The following is a 27,263-nucleotide window of genomic DNA, read 5'->3' on the forward strand; positions in this document are numbered from 1 at the left end:
TGTGTGTGTATGTGTGTGTGGGGGGGCCTCATTTTGCTGTTCGCCTCAGGCAGCAGAGAGGCTAGGTTCACCCCTGCCTGTGTGTTACTGTCTGTTGAGCTGTGTATCTAATCCTATTCTGTGTTTTACTGTCTGCTGAACCTTGTATCGAATCCTATCCTGTGTGACACAGTCTGCTGAGCTGTGTATCTAATCCTATCCTGTGTGATACAGTCTTCTGAGCCGTGTATCTAATCCTATCCTGTGTGATACCATCTGCTGAGCTGTGTATCCAACCCTATACTATGGGATACTGTTTCCTGAGCTGTGTATCTAATCATATCCTGTGTATTACTGTTTCCTGAACTGTGTATCTAATCATATCCTGTGTATTACTGTTTCCTGAGCTGACTGCTGAGCAGTGTATCTAATCCTATCCTGTGTGATACAGTCTGCTGAACCGTGTATCTAATCCTATCCTATGTTACTGACTCCTGAGCTGTGTATCTAATCCTATCCTATGCTACTGACTTCAGAGCAGTGTATCTAATCCTATCCTGTGTGATACAGTCTGCTGAGCCGTATATCTAAGCCTATCCTGTGTGTGTCAGAGGGTGGTCTGTGTTGGCATGGTAATAAATTGTGTTATTTCCAGCTTTATAGAAGGACGATAACACCTTAGAAATGATAAGAATAATAGGCCTCAGTTACCACAAATGTCTACAAGGAAAACTGTTGCTTATAACAACCAATCACAGTTCAGCTTCTTTTAAACAGCTCTGGTGAAGTGAAAGATGCTTAGTGATTGGTTGCTATGTGGAGTGGGCGTGGCCGATACATACACTCATTTTTATATATATATGTGTGGCGCCCCTGAGGCTTCAGTCGCCACAGAGGTACTGCACCTTCTCTTAAGGTGTGGTGCCCCACCATCCAGGTAAGGTGGGAACTCCTGACCACACTCCACACCTGCATTCCACACACAGGATAGTCCAGTGGGGCCACCTAACAGCTTCAGGCTGGGGGTTAGCAGAGCACCCCTCGTGGAACCCTGCTTCGTAACACGAGATGTGCTGGGAGGCGGGTGGAGTGAGATGATATAAAAGAGTGGGAAGAGTGAGAGTTAGTGGGTTAGTTGGAGAGAGAGAGAAGAGAGAAGATGGGTGTCTGAAGGACGTGCTGCAGCAGGTCCCAGTGATCTGGGCTGCTGGCACGAGAAAGACCAGAGAAAGAGACTGATAAGATTGATAACCTAACCTTCCATAAGAGAGATAAAACAGATCGGAACGAAGGAGAATAGAAGGACGGTGGGAAGCTGATTGAAGAAAGATAGAGAACCCTTCCAGTCCAGAGCGCAAAGGCCAGGGCCTGGTCCCCGAGGTTGATTGGATCTTTTTGTCCGGCAACAGACACCGGAGGAGTAGTGAGCTGCTAACGCCTTGCTCCCATCATAGACTTGGGACACAACAGCAACTGAATAGAGAGCCAGGACGCAGTGAGGAGTCCCCGAAGCAGGCTACAGCTGTCTGTCATACAAGTAGAGGCTAGGAACACCTAGAGAGAGGCATTCCAGGGTAACTAAGTACTGGAGTGCTTCGCACCTAAAGGCGCATTGGAGGAGTCGTTCAGTAGAGGTACATGTTGGCGGAGTGTGGAAGGGAGAACCCTATCTGGCCTGGAGGTTGGCTGGAGCCCTGACCTCGAGAACACAGTACGGAGGCAGGCGTGTGTGTGAACTGCAAACAGTGAGTAAAGCCTTGGAACCGCACACCCTGGTGTCCTCCAGTTGTTCCAGCACCGCTACACCTGGGTAACAACATCTATACCATTCTGCGTCTCTCCTCATCCATTGCACCTACACTGCCCTGGGACTACAGCTCCACCTGTGGGGAGCTACACCATCTTTGCTGCACCACACCAACAGTCCCAGCGGATCTGCCCGCAGCGTTGGCTCAACATCTCACTTGCCAAACACCACAGATGGGTTCACGAACTATCCATATAAACTATATTACAACATCACCGCCATTGATATTGGGCACCCAGGGCCACGGACCGGGTCATCGCTGCTGTGACACGCATCCCCCTGACACCAGCCCGGTACCGAGTACCCTGCTGTCCTGGGCGAGACGGGGCGACCCAATTTTGGCGTCACGAACAGGATGACGAGACCCGATACCATCGGGTTCTGTGTGCCTTGGATTTACAACTTTTGAAAATGTGCAGAAGACCAAATTTAATTGACTGTAAAATTGACATTAGAAATGGCCGCTGGCGCAGAGAAGGAGGGCGTGAAGAGATGGGAGGTCCTAAGAAAAGACCGCGAAGAGTCTTGGGCCTTCCCTGCCTGAATTACTATGTGACAGGTGCATGGCCCACCCCCCGAGGGGTTCGTATACTGGCTTGGTGTGGAGGCGCTGGAAGAAGACGCTGCCCCCGGAAGGAGTGGCAGAGGAAGCCAGTGGCGAGCAGAAGGGCGGAGCAAGGAGAAGAACGCCAGAACGCCATTTTGGAGAGTGAGGGAAGGAGGCCTGCGGAGCGCGGGGAAGTGCAAACCCCCGGCGCCATGGCTGACGGCTCCAACCCTGAAACTGGCATGAGTTGCCGGCAGCTACAGGATGAGATCACGGAAATGACTACCTGTCTGCAGCTAAGAAGAGAAGCGCTGGAGAGGCTGAGATGGCAGCGCGCCCCGGCGGGGCCTACACCAGCGGTACCCCCTCCATCGGTACCTGCCGCTACCACGCCGGACAGTTCCCGGGCAGCGCTGACCCACATATCTTCCCTGACAGTGTGGTTGAGCACCACCTGCCCGGAGAAGTTATCGGAGAACCCGGGGGTGGAAGCGGAGCTCCCGCCTGGACCTGGCGCGGCTGCGCCGGTCCCCACCGAGACCCCTGCGGATCCAGAGTCCGCACCTGCTCCTTCATCACCTGTAACGGAGCAGAGGCCGCATTGCCGGGAGACCTCAGGTATGTCCGGCGCCCTTTCACCCGAGAAGACCCGGGGTTGCCCCACCGTTGCAATGGCCGGCCAGGTTGTACTAGACCTGGTCTGGGACCGGGAAGCAAGTCCCCGAGTGGAGACACCGGAACCCCCAATGGTGGTACCGCAGGCCCCAGTAGGCAAAAGCAGGTCCCGGGAGGAGGAAGAGCAGAATGAGGCCTATTGCCGAGCCACCATTAAACAGCTGGCAGCTGAGTACCGGGAAAGGGAGCAGAGGAGATTGGCTGTACTGGGCCCGGATCTGAAGAGAAAAGAGAGGACCCGTGCTGGGCATTACGGTTCCCAGGATGCCGCAGGATGGGGGCAGGTCCTTAACGTCAATCAGGAACGGGGGTTCGGATTTATTGCAGACCCCAAGAGGATAAGTGACTTATTCTTTAACAGGAGGGACGTCGAATCTCACTTGCACAAAGGACACCCTGATAGAAACCTGCAGCCTGGGGAGTATGTGACCTTCACTCGCCATGAGGGGCTCAGGGGATGGTACGTCCTGAATGTATGCCGTATCCCTGCAGAATTTATTGAGCAGTATCTGCCAAAGAGACCTGTTAATGCTCCTCCACCTACAGTTACCACCCAAGCTGCTCAGGCGCCTAGGAATTCAACCATTACCACGTCAATTCCAACCCGGCAGCCTAAAAAGAAGATCTCTGGCTTGACACCGTGGGAAGAGGACTACCTAAAAATGGTCAATGATTATCTCGAACATGGTGATGGTTCAGCTTCCAGAACCCCAGGAGGGGATCACCAGTAGAAGAATTATACTTTTTCAAATCTCGTTACCCAGGAGGGTTTGTTTGCACCAGTTGTGCATTTGTCTTTTTGTTCATCATGTTGCCCAGTTTTTGATTGGCAGCGTTGTTTTGAAATGGAACTGTAGAGATCATAGACGCTGATTGATCCAAAACTTTTATTGTACATAGTTTGCACCTCTTTAGGTGCCCTTTCTTGGTTTTACATATAGGACCCCTTTGTGAAGATAATGGTTACACAAAGACACTTTGCGAAGATGATGTTTTCGAATGGACACTTTTCGAAGAATGATGTCTACCTCAAGGGACACTGCAAGAAATCCCGGCTGGGAGCAGTGTTCAGCACCTTACAAGGATTTTGAATGTTTTATGATAAAGTATTTGATAATGTTATGTCTTATGAAAAGTAAATGTCTTTTATAGAATATTTGATACAGAGAATTAGAAAAGTTTTGAGATAGAATGTGAGAATTGAATAAAGACTGAAGACTTGAAAGTGACAGGTGACAGGCCAAGTGTAGATGGTCAGTGTCTTGCATCCAGTAGAGAAAGAGAGAAAAGAAAGCATTAAAAGAAAAAGAATAATTGTAATGAAGAAAATGTGTTGAGTATAGCACTTTGAATTAAGAATTGCACTTAAGTAAATTTTTGATACTAAGATAGGAAGTTAGCCTGTTTGTAACGTTTAAGAAATGTGCCTCCTACATTAGGAAGATTAGATAAGTATTGTTAAACAGCATGTAAAAATTTTTGTGTGTTCCTGTTTTATACCTTTTGTTGTCTTGCAGCCCGCGGACGTGCTGTGTTTAATGGGGGGGTATGTGGTGCCCCTGAGGCTTCAGTCACCACAGAGGTACTGCACCTTCTCCTAAGGTGTGGTGCCTCACCATCCAGGTAAGGTGGGAACTCCTGACCACACTCCACACCTGCATTCCACACACAGGATAGTTCAGTGGGGCCACCTAACAGCTTCAGGCTGGGGGTTAGCAGAGCACCCCTCATGGAACCCTGCTTCGTAACACGAGATGTGCTGGGAGGCGGGTGGAGTGAGATGATATAAAAGAGTGGGAAGAGTGAGAGTTAGTGGGTTAGTTGGAGAGAGAGAAAGAGAAGAGAGAAGATGGGTGTCTGAAGGACGTGCTGCAGCAGGTCCCAGTGATCTGGGCTGCTGGCATGAGAAAGACCAGAGAAAGAGACTGGTAAGATTGATAACCTAACCTTCCATAAGAGAGATAGAACAGATCGGAACGAAGGAGAATAGAAGGATGGTGGGAAGCTGGTTGAAGAAAGATAGAGAACCCTTCCAGTCCAGAGGGCAAAGGCCGGGGCCCGGTCCCCGAGGTTGATTGGATCTTTATGTCCGGCAACAGACACCGGAAGAGTAGTTGTCATGATCTCAGTGCGGGTTTGACTTGCACACGTGGGGTTAATGCCTGGAACCAGTGCTGATGACTGGCATTTCTGGGGTTAAAGGTTGTGATCCCGGTGCAGGCTTACCTGCACACCTGGGGCTATGATTGTGGCCTCTCCCTGGTTCTGGGGGAGGCTTCTTATAGCCTCAGGATGCTCCCATCCCTGTCAGTTATACTTTCGCCCTTGGCATTGTGTGGTGACCCCTGAGTGTGTTAGTGCTGTGTTCTGGTTACTTGATTCTCTGTGTATGACTCGGTCTGTTCCCTGGATATCGCTTTGGATTCTGCCTGGTACCTCCTATGTCTGTTTGGTTTTGATCTCTGCTTGGCCCTGATTATCCGCTCTGTCTCCTCCCTGGTACTGTACTGATATCTTGTGTATGACCTTCTGCTTTGTCTGACCTCCCATCTGTTTATCCCTCCTGTACCTCTCTGGTCTGTACTGTGCATGACTTCTGCTTTGCCATAATCTGAGTTCTCTGGACCCTGACACTATTAGCTTGAAGCACGCTTTGTCACCTCTGCTGCCCTGCTCCCCAGGTAACTCTTAGCAATGCTTCTGTACTCAGGACACGTGCACTGGCTCTATGAGCAAGTGTAGTCCGGTGTCTCTGACATTATAACTGACCATTTCAGTTTTGTTTTTTTTTCCTTCAGGGAAAAAAAAAAAAAAAAAAAAAAAAGGTGTGTGTTATCCTCATGGATCCCATACAAGCCTTGGCTGATCAGGTCAAGCACCTGACCCAAATGTTCCATAAGCTCAATGTGGAACAACGCACGATGGCCCAGACCCAGCAACAGTTGGTGGTTACTGTGCAGGGGGCTGTCGATGCAGGGGCTTCAAGTTCTGGGGGTAGGGATGTGTCATTAGCATCCCCCGAATCTCCGGTCAAATTACCAGACCTTTTCTCAGGGGATAAAAAGGAGTTCAGGTCTTTCAGAGAAGGATGCAAGCTTTTTTTTCTCTAAGGCCCCGCTCCTCCGGGGATGAGTTCCAGAGGGTGGGGGTCATTATTTCCCTACTTCGGGGGGCTCCGCAAGCATGGGCTTTCTCTCTGTCTTCCTCTGCTCCTGAACGTATGTCAGTGAACGCATTCTTTGAGGCCCTCGGGCACATTTATGATGAACCTGACCGAGTGCGATTGGCAGAGGACATGGTGATGAGTGTCTGTCAGGGGAAACACTCAGCTGAGTGGTTTTGTTCTGAGTTCCGCCGCTGGGCGGTAGAGGTCTCTTGGAGCGACGCCACACTCCGAGGACTCTTTCGCAGAGGCTTGTCTGAGCGGCTGCAGGATGCCTTGGCGTTACATCCCCCACCTAACTCTCTCGAGGACGCCATGACCCAGGCCGTCCGGATGGACCGCAGGCTGCGGGCCAGAGAGGTGATGCAGGTGGATACTCCATTATTCCCCAGTGGAAAAGAGACTGCCCCTGAGCCCATGGATGTAGGCGCCCTCTCCCTGAAGGATACGGAGAGGAAACGCCGGAAGGACAAGCAGTTATGCTTTTAATGCGGTAAAACGGGACATTGGAAAAGGGAGTGCCCGAATTGCCCGTCTTCAAACCCGGTCGGCGGGAAACGACTAGGTCTGGGTAGTCAACGGGGAGGCTGCCCAGACCCTCAGGTACCATTTTCCTCGTTTTCTAAAGTAGTACTGCCTGTGGAACTGTTTGTGGATGGTAGTTCTTTTTCCTCTACAGCCTTCGTGGACTGCGGATCATCTATTAATCTTATTGACTCCCAATTGGTCACACACTGCAAGATAGGGACAGTTAGGCTCAGGGTTCCAATCAAGGTGATGGCCATTGACTCCTCTCCCCTCACTAAGGAGGGAATTCGCTTTATGTCTGATGTGTTTTTGCTCAGAGTGAGCGCTACTCATGTGGAAAACATACCGTAAGTTGTTTTGTGCTGGACAATCTACCTGCAGGGTTGGTGTTGGGCATGCCCTGGTTACAACGCCATAACCCAGTTATTAACTGGAAAACGGGGGAGATTGTACAATGGGGGTTTAATGATTTTGAGTTATGTGATAAATCCGCACTGCTGGTTGAACCTGTTAAATCTGTGTCTGTATCATCTGTCGAGCTGGAAGGTATTCCGGAATGCCTGAAGGACTTCGAAGATGTATTCTCCGAAATCAAGGCCGAGACGTTACCGCCACATAGACCCTTTGACTGCGCTATTGAGCTGGTCCCGGGGGCTAAATTACCCAAAGCCCGTCTGTTTAATTTGTCCGGTCCTGAGCGCTTGGCTATGAAGGAGTACATTACTGAAAGTCTGCGCAAAGGACACATACGTCCTTCAGTCTCACCTGTGGCGGCAGGTTTCTTTTTTGTAAAGAAAAAAGATGTCGGGTTACGTCCCTGTCTCGACTTCAGGGAGCTTAATCAAATTACTGTACGGAATACGTACCCCCTTCCGTTGATTCCCGATTTATGTAACCAACTATCAGGGGCAAAGTGGTTTTCTAAACTGGACCTTCGGGGGGCATATAATTTGATAAGGGTCCGAGAGGGGGATGAATGGAAAACCGCGTTCCTCACGACCGAGGGACTATTTGAAAATTTAGTCATGCCGTTTGGTCTTACCAACGCCCCTGCCATATTTCAGAATTTCATCAACGTGGTATTCTCGGATCTCATTGGTCGTTTTGTCGTTATCTACTTAGATGATATTTTGATATATTCCCCCGACAAGTATTCTCATTTGGAACATGTACGAACTGTGCTCCAAAGGCTTAAAGAAAATCATTTGTATGCCAAATTGGAGAAATGTGTATTCTGTGTACAAGAGTTGTCCTTTTTGGGGTTAATTGTATCCGGTGAGGGTTTTCGCATGGACCCCAAGAAGGTGCAGGCCATTGCGGATTGGGTGCAACCCCGAGATCTTAAGGGTCTTCAGCGCTTCTTGGGGTTCGCCAATTATTACCGCAAATTTATCCGGGGGTTTTCGCAAGTGGTCAAACCTCTCACGGATCTAACATGCAAAGGTGCGGATGTGAGAAATTGGTCCTCACTCGCAAAAGAGGCCTTTGCAACGCTGAAAAAATGTTTTATGTCTGCTCCTGTGTTAGTGCAGCCAGATCCGTCCAAACCATTCGTCGTGGAAGTGGACGCCTCTGAGGTGGGGGTGGGGGCGGTGTTGTCCCAAGGGCCTGCCACTCTAACCAACCTTAGGCCATGTGCTTTCTTTTCCAAGAAGTTCTCTGCTGCGGAAAGAAATTACGACGTAGGCAATAGAGAGCTTCTTGCGGTCAAATTGGCGTTTGAAGAATGGAGGCACTTTTTGGAGGGGGCCAGTCACCCGGTTACGGTGATCACGGATCACAAAAATTTGTCATACATTGAGTCTGTTAAAAGACTAACGCCCAGACAGGCCCGTTGGTCACTTTTTTTTTCCCGTTTTCAGTTTACGATTACATTTCGTCCAGGGTCTAAGAATGTCAAGGCTGACGCCTTGTCACCCAGTTTTCAGCCGGTGTCACCCCCTGAGCCACCGTCCTCCATTCTTCACCCTGGGGTTGTGATAGCAGAGGTCTCATCTGAATTTGAACGGGAGATTCAGGGGGCCCAGTCGCGGGCCCCAGCGGCCAAGCCGGAGGGGAAGTTGTTTGTCCCAGAGCAACTTCGCCTGAAACTCTTGCAGGAGTTCCATGAATCCAAGCTGAGTGCTCACCCTGGTATTTCAGCCACACGTCTGGCGGTGGCTAGGATCTTTTGGTGGCCTACCCTTGGTTCGGATATAAAAAAATTCATTGCTGGTTGTGGGGTCTGCGCTCATTCTAAAAGCTCTCATAGCCGGCCGGCAGGGGAACTGATACCCTTGGCAGTGCCCGAAAGGCCATGGACTCACTTATCCATGGATTTTGTTACCAATCTCCCTCCATCTAAGGGTAATACAGTGGTATGGGTAGTGGTGGACAGGTTTTCTAAGCAGGCTCATTTCGTACCCCTGTCTGCACTGCCGTCAGCTGAGACGTTGTCCAGGTTGTTTGTGCAGCATGTGATCCGGTTGCATGGGGTACCCCTGAATGTGGTGTCTGATCGTGGTGTGCAGTTTGTGGCTAAGTTTTGGCGTGCTTTCTGCAAAAAATTAGGTATGTCTCTGTCCTTTTCGTCTGCATACCATCCTGAGAGCAATGGGCAGACGGAACGCACTAATCAGTCCCTGGAACAGATCCTCAGGTGTCTAACCTCTGCTAGACAGAATGACTGGTGCGATGCACTGCCGTTGGCTGAATTTGCCTTCAATAGTCGGGTGAGTCAATCCACTGGTAGGTCCCCTTTCTTGATTAACTATGGGTTCAGTCCTCATTTTGGTGAGTTTTCTCGTCTGGATTCGGGGTGTCCCGGGGCTGAGGACTCTGTTCAGCGGTTAAAAGATACGTGGGCAGAAGTACAGCAGCGTATATCTAGGTCTCAAGGCAGGTATAAGTTTTTCGCGGACAGGAAACGAACACCTGGTCCCTTGTTTCGGGTGGGAGAGAAAGTTTGGCTCTCCACGCGAAACATTAAGTTAAACATTCCGTCAGCCAAGTTGGCAAATTCATTGGCCCATACAAGATTGTGGAAAAAAATCAATCCAGTGGCGTATAGGCTGTGCCTTCCACCTTCTTTTAAGATCCCTAACGTCTTCCACAAATCTCTACTGAAACCTTTTGAAGCAGTCCGGGGAGACCCCGAGTCTGCCGCTCCTCCTGTATTGGTCGAGGGGCAGGTGGAGTACGAGGTTGGTCATATCGTAGATTCCAGGTTGGTACAGCGGTTGGTACAGTACCTAGTTCATTGGAAGGGGTATGGACCGGAGGACAAGTCCTGGGTACCGGCCCGGTTGATGCATGCTGATCGCCTGGTGCGGGCTTTCCATGCTAAGTACCCGGGCAAGCCTGGGGGTCCAGAGGCCCCCCGTTGAGAGGGGGGTACTGTCATGATCTCAGTGCGGGTTTGACTCGCACACGTGGGGTTAATGCCTGGAACCAGTGCTGATGACTGGCATTTCTGGGGTTAAAGGTTGTGATCCCGGTGCAGGCTTACCTGCACACCTGGGGCTATGATTGTGGCCTCTCCCTGGTTCTGGGGGAGGCTTCTTATAGCCTCAGGACGCTCCCATCCCTGTCAGTTATACTTTCGCCCTTGGCATTGTGTGGTGACCCCTGAGTGTGTTAGTGCTGTGTTCTGGTTACTTGATTCTCTGTGTATGACTCAGTCTGTTCCCTGGATATCGCTTTGGATTCTGCCTGGTACCTCCTATGTCTGTTTGGTTTTGATCTCTGCTTGGCCCTGATTATCCGCTCTGTCTCCTCCCTGGTACTGTACTGATATCTTGTGTATGACCTTCTGCTTTGTCTGACCTCCCATCTGTTTATCCCTCCTGTACCTCTCTGGTCTGTACTGTGCATGACTTCTGCTTTGCCATAATCTGAGTTCTCTGGACCCTGACACTATTAGCTTGAAGCACGCTTTGTCACCTCTGCTGCCCTGCTCCCCAGGTAACTCTTAGCAATGCTTCTGTACTCAGGACACGTGCACTGGCTCTATGAGCAAGTGTAGTCCGGTGTCTCTGACATTATAACTGACCGTTTCAGTTTTTTTTTTTTTTCCTTCAGGGAAAAAAAAAAAAAAAAAAAAAAGGGTGTGTGTTATCCTCATGGATCCCATACAAGCCTTGGCTGATCAGGTCAAGCACCTGACCCAAATGTTCCATAAGCTCAATGTGGAACAACGCACGATGGCCCAGACCCAGCAACAGTTGGTGGTTACTGTGCAGGGGGCTGTCGATGCAGGGGCTTCAAGTTCTGGGGGTAGGGATGTGTCATTAGCGTCCCCCGAATCTCCGGTCAAATTACCAGACCTTTTCTCAGGGGATAAAAAGGAGTTCAGGTCTTTCAGAGAAGGATGCAAGCTTTTTTTTTCTCTAAGGCCCCGCTCCTCCGGGGATGAGTTCCAGAGGGTGGGGGTCATTATTTCCCTACTTCGGGGGGCTCCGCAAGCATGGGCTTTCTCTCTGTCTTCCTCTGCTCCTGAACGTATGTCAGTGAACGCATTCTTTGAGGCCCTCGGGCACATTTATGATGAACCTGACCGAGTGCGATTGGCAGAGGACATGGTGATGAGTGTCTGTCAGGGGAAACACTCAGCTGAGTGGTTTTGTTCTGAGTTCCGCCGCTGGGCGGTAGAGGTCTCTTGGAGCGACGCCACACTCCGAGGACTCTTTCGCAGAGGCTTGTCTGAGCGGCTGCAGGATGCCTTGGCGTTACATCCCCCACCTAACTCTCTCGAGGACGCCATGACCCAGGCCGTCCAGATGGACCGCAGGCTGCGGGCCAGAGGGGTGATGCAGGTGGATACTCCATTATTCCCCAGTGGAAAAGAGACTGCCCCTGAGCCCATGGATGTAGGCGCCCTCTCCCTGAAGGATACGGAGAGGAAACGCCGGAAGGACAAGCAGTTATGCTTTTACTGCGGTAAAACGGGACATTGGAAAAGGGAGTGCCCGAATTGCCCGTCTTCAAAGGCCGGGGCCCGGTCCCCGAGGTTGATCGGATCTTTATGTCCGGCAACAGACACCGGAAGAGTAGTTGTCATGATCTCAGTGCGGGTTTGACTTGCACACGTGGGGTTAATGCCTGGAACCAGTGCTGATGACTGGCATTTCTGGGGTTAAAGGTTGTGATCCCGGTGCAGGCTTACCTGCACACCTGGGGCTATGATTGTGGCCTCTCCCTGGTTCTGGGGGAGGCTTCTTATAGCCTCAGGACGCTCCCATCCCTGTCAGTTATACTTTCGCTCTTGGCATTGTGTGGTGACCCCTGAGTGTGTTAGTGCTGTGTTCTGGTTACTTGATTCTCTGTGTATGACTCGGTCTGTTCCCTGGATATCGCTTTGGATTCTGCCTGGTACCTCCTATGTCTGTTTGGTTTTGATCTCTGCTTGGCCCTGATTATCCGCTCTGTCTCCTCCCTGGTACTGTACTGATATCTTGTGTATGACCTTCTGCTTTGTCTGACCTCCCGTCTGTTTATCCCTCCTGTACCTCTCTGGTCTGTACTGTGCATGACTTCTGCTTTGCCATAATCTGAGTTCTCTGGACCCTGACACTATTAGCTTGAAGCACGCTTTGTCACCTCTGCTGCCCTGCTCCCCAGGTAACTCTTAGCAATGCTTCTGTACTCAGGACACGTGCACTGGCTTTATGAGCAAGTGTAGTGCGGTGTCTCTGACAGTAGTGAGCCGCTAACACCTTGCTCCCATCATAGACTTGGGACACAACAGCAACTGAATAGAGAGCCGGGACGCAGTGAGGAGTCCCCGAAGCAGGCTACAGCTGTCTGTCATACAAGTAAAGACTAGGAACACCTCGAGAGAGGCATTCCAGGGTAACTAAGTACTGGAGTGCTTCGCACCTAAAGGCGCATTGGAGGAGTCATTCAGTAGAGGTACATGTTGGTGGAGTGTGGAAGGGAGAACCCTATCTGGCCTGGAGGTTGGCTGGAGCCCTGACCTGGAGAACACGGTATGGAGGCGGGCGTGTGTGTGAACTGCAAACAGTGAGTAAAGCCTTGGAACCGCACACCCTGGTGTCCTCCAGTTATTCCAGCACCGCTACCTGGGTAACAGCATCTATACCATTCTGCGCCTCTCCTCATCCATTGCACCTACACTGCCCTGGGACTACAGCTCCACCTGTGGGGAGCTACACCATCTTTGCTGCACCACACCATCAGTCCCAGTGGATCTGCCCGTAGCGTTGGCTCAACATCTTACTTGCCAAACACCACGGGTGGCGTCACGAAGTATCCATATAAACTATATTACAACATCACCTCCTTTGATATTGGGTGCCCAGGACCACTGACCGGGTCACCGCTGCTGTGACACACATCCTCTGAAACCGGCCCGGTACCGAGTACCCTGCTGCCCTAGGCGAGACGGGGCGACCCATATATATATATATATATATATATATATATATATATATATATATATATATATATGTGTGTGTGTGTGTATATAGATAGATAGACAAACACATCTGTATGGAGGGGAAAAGAAGAGGAAAGGAAAAAAAAATAGATCATTTTTTTTACTTTTTTTTTCACAATTTTTTTATGCTGGGCGTGTACTTAGGTTTTTTTTTCTTTGCAGTTTTAATGGTTCTTGAATATGGATTTTTGCAACTTGTACACCTCAGAGGTTTGGTAATGTTTACACAGTATTATGGTATTTGCTGGTGACCAAGAATGGGCCATTTGCATAATTGGATCATCACCTGTTCCGTCTAGCATTTGATTTGTTAGCCAATGATTACTGCATGGTATATAATGGTTGTAGCCATCATACATGCTATATGCTTGTCTGAAGAAGAGCAGGAACTCCTCAAAATGTGTAGCAAATACAGTTTTTAAAATAAAGTTTTTAAAATTTATGCTTCTCGGTCTGGACTGGACGTTAGTGGGCATCGCTGTACGATCACCTCAACAAGAAATCTCCCTCTTCAACATGTTCTGGATCCTGTAGGGCAGGGTTCCCCAACTCCAATCCTCAAGGCCCACCAACAGATCATGTTTTCAGGATTTCCTTAGTATTGCTCAGGTGATAATTGCTTCACCTGTGCAATACAAAGGAAATCCTGAAAACATGATCTGTTGGTGGGCCTTGAGGACTGGAGTTGGGGAACCCTGCTGTAGGGGATCCAGCAGGTGGTGCAGCAGCCCTATTGATTCACATGTTTACCATAGAGTTGTGCCTGGATGCACAACTAAAAGTGAGCCATTGACTAACCCTCATCATTGGTGTTCTTCGATAATGTGCACATGCTGCGCTTTCTTTCCTTTTATATTATCTGTACTCAGAGAGTTATCACTGTGTTATCTATGGTGTTACATAGGACTGCAGGTGACATCTACTACATTATCCATATTCAGAGTCATCAATGTGTGACATCTACTACATTGTCTGTACTCAGTATCACAACACAGCTGTCGAGTGGCCAAGGACCAGTGGCTCCTTCCCTGTCCCTAAGGCTATGTGCACACGTTGCGGATTGGGCTGCGGATTTTTCCACGCGGATTTGGCGGATTAGCCTGCGGTTTAGCCCTGTGGTTTCACACCTCTACAATGTTGAAGGTGTGAAACCGCTGCGGATTCCGCACAAACAATTGACATGCTGCGGATTGTAATCCGCAGCACATCCGCGTGGAAAAATCCGCAACATGTGCACAGCGTTTTTGTTTTTCATAGAATATAATGGTACTGTACAACGCAGCTAATTCTGCTGCGGATCCACAGGGCCAAATCCGCTGCGAATCCGCAGAAGAATCCGCAGCGTGTGCACATACCCTTACACTAAGGGGGTGCCCTAGCTCATCCTGCTCCCAGGGATACTTCATATGGCAAAGATGCCAGGGCCTCCGCCCTTGCCTTATCTCCCAATTTAGCCTCCATCTGTTCTATTCCCCCACCCAGGGAAGAAGGGGCGCTACTGTGCACTGTAGTACACCAAACAAGGCAACACAAGCAGCGGTTAACTTCACCCACACCCCTCGCCCTGGCAACAGACATGGTGGAGGAGCAGGCCTTGTCCTTTCTACCAACTGTGCCTTTAACCCAAATTCCACCTCTTCCCTCCTCATCCTTCTTTTGAAGTCCACTCTGTCGGCATCTACTCACCCTGCAACTTCCAAGCGGCTGTCATATACCTCCAGGCCCGACCACTGCCTTTATTGAATAGTTCTCCACCTGGCTTGTTCACTTTCTCTGCTGACATACCCACCATCATCATGGGTGACTTCAGTATCCCCATTGACACCTGCCAGTCAGCAGCCTCCAAACCCCTATCTCTCACTTCATCTTTTGGACTTACTCAGTGGTGCTCCTCAGCGACCCACACAGATGGACATGCATTAGACCTGGTCTTCATCCATTTCTGCTCCCTAACTTCACAACCTCTCCTTTCCCACTATCTGACCACCATCTATTTACATTCTCATCACTGTCCTCCTCACCTCTTACCCATGTCCAGAAACTAGCGCACCCCCGCAGAAACATTGTACATCTAGACACTCGCACAATCTCTGACTCTATTCTACCACTATCCTCCATATCTTCACAACACAGACACTCTCACTAGTTTCTACAATACCACTGATATAGAAGAGTTAATGGTTTGCTTTATATCCCTTTAATTACCTTTAAGACTTCAAATGCCTTTTGCCTATTATTGCTATGTGTTATTCTTATGTAGACTATTAGCCTCTGTCTTCAAGGAAACTATACTTGCTATCATATTTGTTCTCAACAACATGTTCTGGGTACATTGTAAACAAGGTACGACCCTGAGGTGATGGTGGGGGCCAAATGAGCTCCATAGAGTCACATATTGTTGTAAATGGTATAAAATATTTCCTTGTATTTCATTACGTCAGATAAAGTGATTTGACCACGGCTCGTGTGTATTGAGTCTCTTTGTCTCCAAGCACTTGCAACATAAGGGCGAAACCTCGTAATTCGGACTCACTGGTGATCTGGCATAGCTGACGCTTGGTCAGAACAAAAAGCAGCTACGACAGTTTTGGCGCCCAACGGGGTCCGTGGAAACCAGCCTATTTGGAATCCGTATGTGGGAGCTTCCTGGGAGGTTGAATATATAGAATCCAGGCTGCAGCAAGTGAGAACATTTATTGTTACATTGATTCTGCATCTGCAACCTTTCTAAGGATGTCTACATATCTCTGGGTAAGACTGTACAACACGGTTCAAAAGAACCCACATCACCAGTGAGTGGTGAGTATGTCCGTATGAGAGTTGAATAATAGAGTAATAAGATAACAATTGTCATTTGTATTATCTGTTAATCTGCTCTGGTAATATACTAATATACTAACTGGTTGTGTACTGGTGTACTGTGTAGCACAAAGCCTGGGATAGACTCTGTGCAGCGTCTATTTTGGATTGGCAGTAAACCATATGACGCTGTATTTTGTATAGGGCTGTGGTTTTTGGTTGTTTTGGACCTTCTGACGTTGGTTTGGTTTTCATTGATTCTTGTTGTTTAAGAAGTTGGCTTTGGCGTTCTCAGAGTGTCAGTGGACACGGCTGTAGGTTAAGGTGTCAAATATCCAAAGTGCAAGATAGGCAGGCTGTGTGAATCCTTGTATGTATGTCTATGAGAACCTCCGAATGAGTTGAGAGATGAGTAACTGAGTATAAGGAATATAAATAAATCCCTGATTGATGAGGGGTTCCGTTAGAAGTAGTCCTCTGTATGTGACAGAGGACATTATTCAACTCACTTTGAGCTGAATTAGGCAGAGTGATTGAGATAAGGGATTTTTGTAATCTTCTCTTTGTAAAATCAAATGACCGCTGAAAAGTGAAAGGAAAAAAAAAATCCCTGAATGAGCATGTATGAATGAATCATCACTAGAGTTGAGCGACTTTTGGTTTTTTAGGGTCGCGTTTCGTTTCGTGAAACTCGACTTTTCCAAAAGTCGGGTCGAGCAAGATCGTCCGATTATAGGGAAAAGTCGGGGTCGTCCCGAAACACGAAACCCAATGTAAGTCAATGGGGAATAAAAGTCGGCAGTGAGAGGAGGACAGGAAACACACCAACAGTGCCCATTTGAATGCCAAAAGCATCAATTCTTCTTACTTAAGCTTGTCAACCTTAATTAACTTCATAATACAAGTTACGCACTGAAAAATGGGGGTTATTTGGCTACAGACTGTGGGGGGGGGGGAGGGCTGGCTCCAGGTTTTCATGTGCCCTGGGCGAAAGAGCGCCCCTTTAACACATACCACAACTCATCATGCTCCAATACGGCAGAGAAATAGCGGTATAGTACAATGAAAAATACTTCACTTTTTACATCTCATGACGAGGCCCATCTATTTCTCCATACAGAATCATTGGTCCCATATAATGTTTGAAACAGTATATGATGAGCTCCACATAATGCTACAGTATATGTTGGTCCCCATGGATGAAGCTCCACTGTCTTATGGGCCCAAATAATGCTCCAAACATAATGGGCCCCATTTCTAATGCTCTAGTGTATAATGGGCCCTGTAAATGCTGCTCCAGTGTCTGATGTCCACCTTTGGAATGTTCCAGTGTATGGTGGGCCCCATCTATCATTCTCCAGAGTATAGTGCTCCCCAAAAATTGCTGTCCCAACATTGAAAACAATCAAATAAGTCTCCTCGCTAGGGAATCCCTGTACTTGTCTGGACTCCTCGTCGTCCCCATCTTCCATCTCACTGCACAGTATTTCAACTTTGCAAGTGCTGTGATCCTGAGCAAGCAGGGGGGGCCTACTCGTTGGCGACGGCACTGGCACAGGGCCCCTGATAGTACGGTGGTGTGTCTGATGGCGGGTGGGCCGAACCTGCACTTTCATCTGTAGCTTCCTCTTTGTCACCGTGTAAGATGGAACTGTATATGGGAAGGGTAACCTGAGTTTCATCAGGGTCAGATTCAGGCCGTGTAGCGTGCGAGGGGAATGTAGTGGTCTGGGTCAATGTACCAGCAGATTCATCGAGCAGTGGCTGGGCATCAGTGCACTTGTGTCGCCCCCAGGAGTACGGTCGCCACAGTGGCATTGCCTTCTTCCTAGGGAGTGTGATGTCATGCTTGGGAGCAACGAACGATCTCTCTAGCAGGTTAACTGATTGGGCGGCGTTATTCCCACGAGTCATGACCCTCCAAACAGCGTTCATGAAGGCAAAGTGTTTGTTTTACGTGGGCAGTATGGTTGCAAAGCTGAACCTTAAAGGAATGTCCAGAAGGGCACCACCAGGAGTGGAGCCTACGGTTAAATTCGACTCCACCTGGGAAACCTCAACCATGCCAGCTACAGAACAGATGCACACATTGCAAGCTTAATTCCGTTAACGAACGAGACTCCGTCATGCCCCGCGGTCCGAGTCCGGCTTACTAGAGGGACACGTGAGGCTCTGGCACATGAGATTGGCCAATAACTGGTGTGTCATGCCCTTACATGTCCGTGGCTGCATGTGCGCTACACTGAAAAGGCCAGCGTTTGTCGCTTACAGGTGCAGATAACCCGCTGAACAACGTTAGTGATGGGGATCACTGATTACAATTATTACCCGCGAACAATGATTTCCCAGTAAGTGCAGGTCAACCGCAGTTCCGGAATTAGGCCTAACCGTCATTCCTGAAAAAATGAAAAACTTACGTGTGCAAACCACAGGTGCTGTAGCTTGCTTAACAGCTCGCCAGCCGTTCTCATGCCCAGTATGGATTACACGTGATTGCACAAAGGTGAGAAAGGGTACCGTATCCCCAGATAACATGTATGGATAGCGTACACATTCAAAATATATGTCTATACATCAGGAGGCAGGCTCAGACGGTGTTAGGCCCAGTATGGATTGCACATGATTGCACAAAGGTTAGAAAGGGTACCGTATCCCCAGATAACATGTATGGATAGCGTACACATTCAAAATATATGTCTATACATCAGGAGGCAGGCTCAGACGGTGTTAGGCCCAGTATGGATTGCACATGATTGCACAAAGGTTAGAAAGGGTACCGTATCCCCAGAATACATGTATGGATAGCGTACACATTCAAAATATATGTCTATACATCAGGAGGCAGGCTCAGACGGTGTTAGGCCCAGTATGGATTGCACGTGATTGCACAAAGGTTAGAAAGGGTACCGTATCCCCAGATAACATGTATGGATAGCGTACACATTCAAAATATATGTCTATACATCAGGAGGCAGGCTCAAACGGTGTCAGGCACAGTATGGATTTGACGGCCCAGACTACACAGCGGAGGAGCAGGGAGAGGTAAAGATTGCAAATGCTGGGGCCCTGCCCAAGCAAGGGGGGCCCACTCGTGGGCGTCGGTACTGGCACTGGGCCCCTCATAGTACGGCTGTGGGTATGATGGCGGGTGTGCACCACCACCATCAGAGACACTTGATTGCACTATGAGGGACCCTGTGCCAGTGCCCGCGCCCAAGAGTCGGCCTACCCACCTGTCCAGGGCAACAGCACTCGCACGGTGTCGTGCGCTAGGTGGTGACCCCGGCCATGGGGGGGGGGGGCAGCACAGTTAGGAAGTTTTAGAAAGTGGCATATGTTAAATGTTGGACATTCAGCTGATGCAAAAGGTGAAATAGGTCAAGTCCCAGGAAGAGGTGGACCAAAGCAAGCCATTTTTCTGTCACCCTATGTGTCATCAGGGGAAGGTGGGACAAAATCCTTGGAAACCCATGCATGGTTCATTTTAATGAAGGTTAGATCATCCACATTTTGGGTTGACAGACGGGTCCTTTTTTCTGTCAGGATTGATCCAGCTGCACTGAAGACTCTTTCCGATAGCACACTTGCAGCTGGGCAAGCGAGCTCCTGTAAGGCATATTGGGCCAATTCAGGCCAGGTGTCCAGTTTAGCGGCCCAATAGTCAAAGGGGAATGACCTGTGTGGGAGAACATCGATATGGGAGGAAAAGTAGTTTGTAACCATAGTTGACAACTGCTGTCTCCTGTCACTTTCCATCGATGCAGTATTACCAGTTGTGTGAGCGGTATTTGAAAAATCAGTCCACAACATTGTCATGAAACCCCTGTCTCCAACGCCACTTCTGCTGTGTGCACCACGAACACCTCTGCCAAGCTGCCCCAGGCCCGTATGGCTCGTGTGAGAACCATCACCGCTGCTGTGTGCTGGGAATGCCTCAAGCAACCGATTTACCAGAGTTGCTTGTTTATTAGCCAATATTAGGTCAAGGTTCTCCTGTGGCATGATGTTTTGTAATTTGCCTTTATAGCGTGGATCCAGGATGCTGGCCAACCAGTAGTCGTCATCGTTCATCATTTTGGCAATGCGGGGGTCCCTTTTTAGGATCTGCAAGGCATAATCTGACATGTGGGCCAATGTTCCCGGTGTCAATGATGCACTGCGAGTGCTGGTTGGAGGAGCACTTTCTGGCAAATTCACATCCCTCCAGTCACGCACAAACCGTGTACCAGACCTTGCCACGCCAACATTTTCACTTGCCCCACGAGATGCATCCTCCTCCCCTAAGTAATCATCCCCATCATCCTCCTCCTCCTCTTCTTCCTCCACCTCGTCCAGGAGAGGTCCCTGAGCAGACAATGGCTGAATGTCATCAAGGATTCCCTCCTCCTCTTCCTCCTCATCAACATTGGCTGCAGAAGCCTGCTCCTTAAGGTGCGTCAAAGGTTGCATGAGCAGACGCATAAGTGGGATGCTCATGCTTAGGATGGCGTCGTCTGCGCTTACCAGCCGTGTGCATTCCTCAAAACACTGAAGGACTTTACAGAGGTCTTTCAGCTTCGACCACTGCACACCTGTCAACTCCATGTCTGCTCTCAAAGTGCCTGGCCGTGTATCCTCCCACAAATGCATTATGGCCTACCTCTGCTCGCACAGCCGCTCCACCATGTGCAGGGTGGAGTTCCACCTTGTTGCAATGTCGATAATGAGGCGGTGGTTGGGAAGGTGGAGCAATCGCTGCAGCTTCTGCATACGAACGGAGTGTACAGGCGACCGGCGGATGTGCGCGCACAGTCTTCGCACCTTCTGGAGCAGGGCTGTTAACTCCGGATAATTTTTGAGGAAGCACTGCACCACCAGGTTCAAGGTGTGAGCCAAGCAAGGTATGTGGGTGAGTTTTGAAAGGGCTATGCCTGCCACAAAATTACGGCCGTTATCACTAACTACCTTGCCTGCCTCAAGATGTACACTGCCCAGCCATGACTCAGTTTGTCGCTTCAAGTAATCGGCCAGCACCTCGGCGGTGTGTCTGTCGCCCAAACACATCATCTGCAACACAGCCTGCTGACGCTTTCCACTAGCTGCTCGATAGGGGGACACCTCGTGTGCAACAGTGGCAGCTGCAGATGGAGTGCTCGTACGACTGCGCTCTGTGGACGAGCTTTCGCTTCTGGAGGAGGAGGAGGAGGAGGAGGGTGGAACGCCTACAGCCAACTGTTTCCTATACCGTGGGCTAGGCAGCACTGTCCCACCACCGCTGTCCCCTGTGGACCCTGCATCCACCACATTAACCCAGTGCGCAGTGATGGACACGTAACGGCCCTGGCCATGCCGACGGGACCATGCATCAGTTGTGAGGTGCACCTTTCCGCTCACTGACTGCTTGAGTGCATGGACAATGCGGTCTTTCACATGATGGTGGAGGGCTGGGATGGCTTTGCGAGAGAAGAAGTGGCGACTGGGTAGGTCATAGCGTGGTACTGCATAGGCCATGAGTTCGCAGAAAGCTGCGCTTTCCACCAACCGAAAGGGCATCATCTCAAACGAGATTAGTTTGGCAATGTGGGCGTTCAAACCCAGTGTACGCGGATGAGAGACTGAGTACTTTCTTGACCTACTCATAGTGTCTGGGAGGGTGAGCTGGACTTGAGAGCTGCATATGGTGGAAGTAGCGGTGGACAGGGCGGACTGAGAGAGGGTTGATGATGGTGATGGAGTTGGTGTTCTTTCTGATGGCCTAGAATCAGTCTTTCGTTGATATAACAGTGGGATTCCCTGACTGCTGTGGCCTTGCAACGACACCTCAACATTTGCTGCTGTGCTAACCGGTGGGCTTACAGTGGGGGAAACAATGTAGCGTTGCTGACTACCTTCGTTGTGATCAGTTGCACATGTGGCACTTGAGGTTTGGTGTTGTGTCCACGCTTGCAAGTGCATGCTGGTTAAATGTCTAAGCATGCAACTGGTATTCAAATTTTTCAGATTTTTCCCTCGGCTAAAGGTCTTTGCGCACTTCTTACAGATAACCTTGGCCTGATCATGAGGATTTTGTTCAAAAAAGTGCCACACTGCACTCTTCCTACTTTGGCAGACATTTTGCGGCCTAGCACGCTGTGATGTTTTGACCCTCTGGACAAGCTGTCCAGCAACTCTTTTGATTTTTGGAACCTGTCTTTGGAGTGCTCCGGGCCTGCCAGATAACAGCTGTTGCGATGTCGATGTCTGCTGTGGATGCTCCTCATCTGAGCTATTGGAAGCAGCACCCTCTTCCCCCAATGGATGCCAATCTGGGTCAACAACTGGGTCATCCATCACCTCCTCTTCAATGTCATGTGCACCTTCCTCTGCGTCACCGTGTATGGTGGTATAGTGTGCGGGAAGGGGCACCTGAGTCTCATCAGGGTCAGAATCTGGCTCTGTACACTGCGAGGACAATGTAGTGCTCTGAGTGAATGTACCAGCAGCACCATCAGCGGCTGTGCATCAGTGCACTCCATGTCAAATTCATCTTGGCCTGGGTAATTCACCATTTGACTTGATAATCCAGGCATGGTATGTGAAAACAGCTCCATGGAGTAATTAGTAGTATTGCCTGCGTCATCCTTCAATCTTGGTTGGGGTGAAGGACACAAGGAAAGGTGTGGTTCATGAACATGAGCCTCCAATGACGACTCAGTGCTTTTACTTTTTATAACTGAAGAAGAGGAGGCGATAGAGCTGGAGGCTAAGTCAGCAATGTAAGACAAAACTTTTTCCTGATGCTCTGGCTTTAAAAGCGGTTTGCCAACTCCTAGAAAACTAAGCCTTTGAAGCCTTATGGAGCCAGACGATGACGCAGGCTCAACACCTCCTGCATTCGGTCCTATTTTGCTCTTGCCACTACCATCAGATCCACCACCAACACCATCATTACCAGCTGCCAACCCCCGCCCAATTCCACGGCCTCTTCCACCAGCCTTCCTCATTTTTGGTAGAAATGTAGACAAAATCCAACAAACTATATAGTAATGTAAAACAAGGTACAAGGTGTCTATAGGACAGGGGAGATTTTAAATTTCTGCTCACACTAGTGGACACTGGACACTTTTGGATTGTGTGAGGCCCACTGAATATCTGAGCGCTATGTCACAGGCTCGATGGCACAGCTGTGACCAAAGTGACTAGAGGATAAGTGAGATTTTTAATTTCTGCAGACACTGGACACTTTTGGATTGTGTGAGGCCCACTGAATATCTGAGCGCTATGTCACAGGCTCGATGGCACAGCTGTGAAAAAAGTCACTAGAGGATAAGGGAGATTTTGAATTTGTGCACACACTTGTGGACACTGGACACTTATGGATTGTGTGAGGCCCACTGAATATCTGAGCGCTATGTCACAGGCTCGATGGCACAGCTGTGACCAAAGTGACTAGAGGATAAGTGAGATTTTGAATTTCTGCTCACACTAGTGGACACTGGACACTTTTGGATTGTGTGAGGCCCACTGAATATCTGAGCGCTATGTCACAGGCTCGATGGCACAGCTGTGACCAAAGTGACTAGAGGATAAGTGAGATTTTGAATTTCTGCTCACACTAGTGGACACTGGACACTTTTGGATTGTGTGAGGCCCACTGAATATCTGAGCGCTATGTCACAGGCTCGATGGCACAGCTGTGACCAAAGTGACTAGAGGATAAGTGAGATTTTGAATTTCTGCAGACACTTGTGGACACTGGACACTTTTGGATTGTGTGAGGCCCACTGAATATCTGAGCGCTATGTCACAGGCTCGATGGCACAGCTGTGACCAAAGTGACTAGAGGATAAGTGACATTTTGAATTTCTGCAGACACTTGTGGACACTGGACACTTTTGGATTGTGTCAGGCCCACTGAATATCTGAGCGCTATGTCACAGGCTCGATGGCACAGCTGTGACCAAAGTGACTAGAGGATAAGTGAGATTTTGAATTTCTGCAGACACTTGTGGACACTGGACACTTTTGGATTGTGTGAGGCCCACTGAATATCTGAGCGCTATGTCACAGGCTCGATGGCACAGCTGTGACCAAAGTGACTAGAGGATAAGTGAGATTTTGAATTTCTGCTCACACTAGTGGACACTGGACACTTTTGGATTGTGTGAGGCCCACTGAATATCTGAGCGCTTTGTCACAGGCTCGATGGCACAGCTGTGACCAAAGTGACTAGAGAATAAGTGAGATTTTGAATATCTGCAGACACTTGTGGACACTGGACACTTTTGGATTGTGTGAGGCCCACTGAATATCTGAGCGCTATGTCACAGGCTCGATGGCACAGCTGTGACCAAAGTGACTAGAGGATAAGTGAGATTTTGAATTTCTGCAGACACTTGTGGACACTGGACACTTTTGGATTGTGTGAGGCCCACTGAATATCTGAGCGCTATGTCACAGGCTCGATGGCACAGCTGTGACCAAAGTGACTAGAGGATAAGTGAGATTTTGAATTTCTGCTCATACCAGTGGACACTGGACACTTTTGGATTGTGTAAGGCCCACTGAATATCTGAGCGCTATGTCACAGGCTCGATGGCACAGCTGTGACCAAAGTGACTAGAGGATAAGTGAGATTTTGAATTTCTGCAGACACTGGACACTTTTGGATTGAGTGAGGCCCACTGAATATCTGAGCGCTATGTCACAGGCTCGATGGCACAGCTGTGACCAAAGTGACTAGAGGATAAGGGAGATTTTGAATTTCTGCAGACACTTGTGGACACTGGACACTTTTGGATTGTGTGAGGCCCACTGAATATCACAGCGCTATGTCACAGGCAGAAATTGGCTAGTGTATCACAAACTACAAGGTGTATGTAGAATTGGGCAGAGTAGGAATCTCCCTAGAGTGCAGGTCTGTAAGAACGGAACATGTCCTCGACTTATTCTCACAGAGTGACACAGATAGCTTCACTGTGGCTGTGATAACAGCCGTTACACGGTACTGTGTGAGGAGCGTACTCCACTGTATGGTGTGAAAAAATGCACACTCAGTACCTCAGCAGGACAAAAAAAAAAAATTGGGATTGCTTTTAAAAAAGCAGTTTGCAGCTCAGTACCTCAGCAGGACAAAAAAAAAAATTGGGATTGCTTTTAAAAAAGCAGTTTGGAGAGCAGTGGGTAAACAGCAATGCAGCTGTCAGGAAGCCTTAGAAGGCAGCCCAACAACCAACACCACTGATACACCACAATATAGCCTCCGCTTGCACTGCACACACAGTGACTGGTGTGTTGTACAGGCACAATCGCTAGCAGCAGAAGCAGTTTTTTTTTCTTCTTCCCTGCCTAACACTCTCCCTACAGAATCAGCAGCAACCTCTCCCTATGCTAAGATCGGCAGAAGTAAGATGGCGGTCGGCGTGCACGCCCTTTTATACCCCCTGTGACGCCCACCAAAGCAAGCCAATCACTTGCATGCCCTTCTGAAAGATGGTGGTGACCCGTGCCTATGTCATCACGTTGCCCACAGTGTCCGTGGATCCTGATTGGCTGAAAAAGAGAGCAAAACAAACTTTTGAAACGCGACTTTGGCGCGTAAGTCGCCGACCTCGTGGCCGACCTCATCCTAGGGTCGGGTTTCGTTTCATGAAACCCGACTTTGCCAAAAGTCGGCGACTTTTGAAATTTTTCGACCCGTTTCGCTCAACTCTAATCATCACACATCATTTTTGTGCCAAGATATTGTTACCTTTCTAGTTGTGGTGGAATCCCGGACAGATGCGTTATAGATATTTCAAATCTACATCTGAGACTGAATGAATTGAGTAATGATATAGCTCGTGTTATATGTGGCATTACATTGTAAAGTTTCCTGAATGCATTTGGCCAGAAAAAGGGCAAGACTCAGTTAATCTCATTATACATTTATCTGCTCTTACAGTGAAATCCCGTGATTTTGAGTTTTCTTTGTAGAAATTGATTTTGATTAAGTCTAAAGAACTACGGAATTCTGTGAAGGACACTACATTCTGATGGGAGGGGGAAGGATGGCGCTGCGCGGTTTCTTCTGTCCCCTTCTCTCGCTCCCCTCGTCTATCTCTGCTGAGTGTCTAATAAGAGGATTCACAGAGCTGCGCTCAGATTCTCTGTAGTTCTTAAATGCTCGCTATAAAATTTGTGCATTTTAAAGCAACAGTACTTAATTGAAGTGGAATGAAATTTTGTAAGTTGAAGTTGAAAGTAAAATATGGTGCCTAATTTAGAAGGAAATTGTAAGTGATTGTTTGGTCATTGTAAGTGATTGTTTGGTCATCAATGTGTTTTGAACCTGCTTCTAGTTGTGTGATTGATTTGTATAGCAAATTGTGGATCAACAAAGGAGGTAGCCGACTGTATGGCTGATAAAGTAGGTCAGAGGCTGGTACAAGGACGGAGGCCTGCGCATGCAAAGGGCACGCCAGGGAGAGGCACAAGGACGGTGGCCTGCACGTGCAGAGGGCACGCCAGGGACAGGTACAAGGACGGTGGCCTGCGCGTGCAGAGGGCACGCCAGGGACAGGTACAAGGACGGTGGCCTGCGCGTGCGAGGACACACCAGGGACAGAGTATGAGAACAGGGTTAGGGCCTGTGTGTGCAAGAGGGCACGACAGGATACATGGCAAATCCTGCGCGCACTTTTATAGAAGCACGGGGAGGTATGCCAGGGGCAGGCGAAGACCTGCGCATGCTATAGAGAGCACGTAGAGCACAGTGCAGGAACAGCGTGAAGTGCAAGGAAGCACAGAGAGCACGGCTGGGGCACTGGCTAGCTGATCGGACTGCGGCACTGACAGACGGGCAAGACTCCAGCGAACCCGGCTGAGGCATGGCAGGCGACACAGCTGTCACTGACCGACGAGCACGGCTGAGGCACAAGCAGGCGGGCACGGCTAGGGCGGGCACGGCTGAGGCACAAACAGGAGGCTAGGAAGGCCAGGCGCATGCAAAGGGCACATGAAGCAACATGCAAGGCAAGACAAGAAACCAGGCAGAGCATAGGCAGAGTACGGAACCAGGAACGGAAGCATAGGCAGAAACACGGAGTCAGATCAGAGCAAGAACGGAGCTAGCAGCGGAGCGTAGGCCGAAGCCCAGAGCCGGGCCAAGGGAGAGCCTTGGGACTAGAATAGAAACGTACAAGAGGGCGCAATAGGAAAGAGGAGGACTGGTGCGTGTGCCATAGGGTACTACAGAGCACCATAGGAAAGAGCGAGGCAGAGCAAGCAAAGACTGAGACCATAGGGAGGGTTCCTCTTCTGACCCACAACTCCTCTCTGTTCTCCTACTCCTTCGTTCCGCACTGTTCCTTCTCTCTCTCTTATGGAAGCT

The sequence above is a fragment of the Dendrobates tinctorius genome, unplaced genomic scaffold (assembly GCF_039654945.1).
Source record: "Dendrobates tinctorius isolate UK_male_01 unplaced genomic scaffold, ASM3965494v1 ptg000018l, whole genome shotgun sequence".
Lineage (NCBI taxonomy): Eukaryota > Metazoa > Chordata > Amphibia > Anura > Dendrobatidae > Dendrobates > Dendrobates tinctorius.